Source organism: Eutrema salsugineum, unplaced genomic scaffold (genome assembly GCF_000478725.1).
Source record: "Eutrema salsugineum unplaced genomic scaffold, Eutsalg1_0 scaffold_14, whole genome shotgun sequence".
In the NCBI taxonomy this organism is placed as follows: Eukaryota; Viridiplantae; Streptophyta; class Magnoliopsida; order Brassicales; family Brassicaceae; genus Eutrema; species Eutrema salsugineum.
This window is the reverse complement of record NW_006256877.1, coordinates 470533-475194: the sequence shown is the minus strand read 5'-3', so window position 1 is coordinate 475194 and position 4662 is coordinate 470533. Positions and strand designations below refer to the sequence as shown.

The following is a 4662-nucleotide window of genomic DNA, read 5'->3' as shown; positions in this document are numbered from 1 at the left end:
TTTCCACCTCTTTTCCTTTGTCCTTGATCGGTTCCTTCTCTGAGACCGCTTCTTTACATGCATCGTCTGAGGCTGCCTCCCCCTCTAATTGCTCATTGGGCTCAATGAGCTTTGTCTTAGGCGTTGGAGTTTGTAATTCCTTACCACTCCTCAATGTGATGGCGTTCACATACTCTTTAGGGTTCGGCTCCGGTTTACCTGGTAAAGCCGGGCCTCTTGATGATGTAGAAGCTTGATTCTGCTTAAGCTCTCTGATATCTTGCTGTATTGTCGCGTGCTGGCTCTCAACCCTTTGCTGGCCCTGTAACAGTTGCTGTAGTATCCCACAGACGTCGTTCCCCATTTGATTCTGACCCGTTCCCTGAATCTGTTGTTGATTACCCATCGGCTGCGGATGGAACCCTGGTGGAAACTTGTGTTGCTGCGGTTGGTTGTTGAAGTTGTTACTCTGAGCCGCTTGATTCTGCTGAGTGTAGCCGTGCTGTTGCCCACTGAACTGTTGCTTGGGCTGGAAGGTATTCTGAAAAGGAGCCTTTTGAGCATAGCTTTGTTGTTGTTGTTGAGCAGGGTACACTTGGTCTTGAGGGTTAGCTACATTCGGGTTTCTGTATGAGAGGTTTGGGTTACTGTTGTAGTTGTTAAACCGCTGATACCTCTGCTGATTCCCTATGTAATTCAGCTCCTCTTGTGTTAGACCATCTTCATTGACATTGTCAAAACTTGGCCCTTGCTCATCAAACTCGCCTACAAAGTGTATTGGCTTTTGAGTCGCCATCAAAACCTTTTCAAGCTTACTCTGAAGCTCTCTTATATCCTTTTTCATGCGCTGTTCATCACTAGATCCCTCTGTACGGTTTGCTCTATCAAAGTCCTCTCCATACGTGTCATTGGACATGGCTAGGTTCTCAACTAGTTCCATTGCCGCAGTGATCTCTTTTCCAAGAAAATTCCCATTTGAAGCTGTATCGAGTTGGTTTCTGATCTTGGGGAGTGCACCTCGGTATAAAGTACTCAAGAGGGATGCCTCTGAGAAGCCGTGGTGTGGGCATTGGTTAGTGTAGCTTCTAAACCGTTCCCAAGCTTCACTAAAGCTCTCGTTATTGTGCTGCGTGAAATTGAGATCTGATTCCTGAGCTTAGCCGTGCGTGATGTGGAAAAGAACTTTGATAAGAACGCCAGTTTACACTGCTCCCAGGTTTGTATAGAACCCCTCGGTATATTCTTTTCCCACTGGTGTGCTTTATCACCGAGGCTGAAAGGGAACAAGCGTAGCTTGAAGCTATCTTCGGAGACGCCATTTATCTTGGTTAAGTCGCAAACCCGATCAAACTGATCTAGATGCTCGAGAGGGTCTTCTCCAGCCAGACCGTGGAACTTTGAGTTTTGCACCATATTGAGCAGGGAAGCTTTAACTTCAAAGTTGTTGTTTTGAACTGGTGGAGCTTGAATCCCAGCTCGGTATTGGTGCGCATTAGCTCGGTCATTCTCTCCCACACAGATTGGAGGATGTTGTCTCTGAACTTGGGGCGGTGGCGGATGAACATGATGGGCTTGTTGTTCATTTCTATTCGCTTGGTGTTGGTTTTGCTGAGCAAGCCGTTCGTTTCTTTAGGCTTGTTGCTGATTAACATAGGCTTGTTGTTCATTTCTTCCTGCCTGCGCCTGATTAGCCTGAGCCTGGTGCTCGGCTGCCTGAGCCCGTTGCTCCATTCTCTGTTGTTCTGCCATTCCAAGTCTGTCAAAGTGTCGTTCTCTCTCGCGAGCTCGCCTTTCTAATCTGTCGATGTTATCGTCGTATGGGAAAAGCGATCCTGTTCTCCGAGACCTGGTATTCATGCACCTGAAAACAAAACAAGAACTTGGAAAGAAGTTAGTAAAACAAAGGAAAGAAAAGCTTGAACTCAAGAACAAACAAGAGACTAATACTCCTACAAGTTGGCAACGGCGCCAATTGATAACTAAGAGTTTTCAGGCTCTTAGAAGGGTTATCAATCCCCTTGTCAAAGTATTATAAGGGGTGTCAAACCAAGCTTGTAAACGAGACACTAGCCTATGTCATTTGTTTACTTAAGTCAAGACAAAATGATAAAAGTTTGGTGACGATGATTAACAGGTAAATGAGCAATAAAGTTAAATAAAAGCAGAGATTTAAACTAATCAAGATGCAAATAACAAACAGGTGATTCAGATGATGGTAATGAATGATAAAGGCAGAAGCTTTAGACAGGATATTTGACTCGGGTGCTTCCAAGTTAGACTAAGGGGCTAATGAATCATTTTATCAAGCGATTTCATTTGACTTTGAACTCAAGGCACGTTAATCTTCTTATGAAAGTATTAAACGTCTAAACTGATCCTCTTTCATACCAAAATCCCTTTTGAGAAGCACGAATCAGTCAGCAATAAGAATCGGTTCAAAAACGTCATTTAAGAGAACAAACTATCACTCTCGCGATGAAAGACTCTTAAACCCTTAACCGAGTGGTTCAGACATTTCTACAAACACTTCTGATGCGAGATATGTCTCAGATCTTAACCTCAAGTGATGTGCTTGGATCCAGCTTAGAGATCTCGTCGGTTAAGGAATGAAACATGCAAGACTAGACACCTAAACCCATTAATCCACCTTGAAAGCACCCTAATCTACCTATCTAAAGCCGCTTAAACGATTACTCACTGATCATAACGAGCTCACTAAGTCCTTTGCAAGACGTGTAGCTAGTCATGATAAGGAGTTTGATGTTGGATGATAAAAGAAATAAAGAAAGAACAAGATTCCGATGCAAAAACGAGATATCGGATTAGATTAATCAAGTTTCACAAAAGAGGCAAGTTCTTAGAGCTAAAAACAGATAAGAGATAAGATAACTAGGTTTTTAGTCTCAAAATGTAATTATAGCAAAGGGAAAGTGTCGCGGGTCAGCCCGGAACAAACCGGGTACTGAACCGCCTTCTTGGGTTGATGGGTGAGTGCCACGTTGTGTCGGAAAGTGAAGCCGAGGTCTTCATGCCGAGGCGTGCACGTGAGTCAGGATCCAGATGAAGATCTCGTGAAGAACACGTCAAGAACATGCATGAACCCTAGTCTTTGATCTATCCTCACGTGTATGTTCTTGAGCCATTCTGTTCTTGATTCTGGGTTCGTGACAAGGGACCTCGGGATAAAATTTCGAGGGGTCATGATGTCGAGGTGCTTGGGAGAACACAGTCCGGCATGCACGCCGGGGTCATTACACCGAGGTGTACTTTCAACACTTAGTCGTTTCCAGCTGCAGTTCTTACGTATGCATGCCTCGATCTAACCATGCCAAGGCTTTGGCACGAGGTCTAGTCCAGAATACTTCCAAGATATGAGCCTCGACTTGAGTGAAGCCAAGGTAAAGATACCGAGGCTTGTGAGAATACTTAGCGCGTATCGCAACTCTTTTAGGCTTGTATCGACCATGTCACCTTCCGGAAGCAGTACCTTTCAGCACACGACTCCAATTGCTCTGGGACCAGTTCCACAGTCAAGATGACTCAATAAGCTCGAACTTTGGTGAAGAAACCATCGGAGCTTGGGGAGTGGAAGGCTTCCTGGATTTAACATCTTTGCGCCGCATTGAAATCACAGGAAAATAGACTTTTAGACCGATGTGAACTCCGGAGACCCTATCTTCCAAACCTTTGCTCAGAATTGAGCGATTCCAAATGCTCTGAGAAGATCTTCCATGGATCTCGAACTTTGGTGAAGACCGGGTAAGCTGGTTCGGTCTGGAGGGGCTCCGTCCGCCAGGATCTTTGAAGTTCGCCGTTCAGTTCTCGGGTACGCGCAATGCTGGTGAATGCTCCGGAAGCCATATCTTTCTCTCCACTTGTCCGAATTGGATGAGTCCAACCGTTCTGGAATCTTTGCTTGGTTATCTCCAACTTTGGTGAAGACCCTGCCAACTGATTCGGACCGGAAGGTTCCCCGGATTGCTGATCTCTGAATTGCGCAGGCAAGGACAACTTTTGGTCGTAAAAACCTTCCCGCGGTAAGAAAAATGGCCGAGGGCTGCGTACCGCGGTAAGCTTTTTGGTCGTAAAAATTCTTGCCTCAGTCAAAAACTTATCCCGTGGTATTTTTGCACTCGATACTCGATTCTGGCCGATCGGTAAGGTTTTTGGCCGATAATGAGCGTCCGGTAAACATTTTGGCCGAGGTTTCCGACCAGCCGGTACGAGATTTGGCCGAGAAATTCCTCCAAGCGGTTTTCACCATTTTTGACCCTTTTCTTCACCGTTTTCTTTTCTGTTCCTCTTCTTAGGCTCTAATTGGTCTCCAAAGCTTTTGATAAAGACTTCAAAACATGCAAAACTCTTTGGGACCTAATGCAAGCCCTAAGTCCTATTTTAACGCCTAAAGACTCAATTTACATGAGAAAACACATGATGAGGACTCTATAATGCAATCTAAATGATGTAAAATATAGACATATCAGAAAAGTTCTTCGAGATGAGCGATGTTGCCTATGAAGGGATTACACAGCAGTTTCTTGCAACCCTGGAGGTCATCATCTACCCCAAGAGAGATCCAAAGCGTTTACATGGCAAAGGATTCGGCCACATTGAGTTTGAAATGGATAGCGTGCACTACAAGGTCAGTTTCAAGGAGCTTGATGAAATCTTTGGGTTTGAAAG

The 4662-nt window shown here is 44.9% G+C and overlaps 1 non-coding gene across 1 annotated transcript; it reads left to right on the top strand.

Annotated features, from left to right (window-relative positions):
* Positions 1–1031: 1031 nt before the first annotated feature.
* Positions 1032–1137, top strand: LOC112088796. Its single transcript, XR_002900732.1, has one exon. It is a non-coding gene; the product is annotated as a small nucleolar RNA R71 (small nucleolar RNA).
* Positions 1138–4662: the final 3525 nt, after the last annotated feature.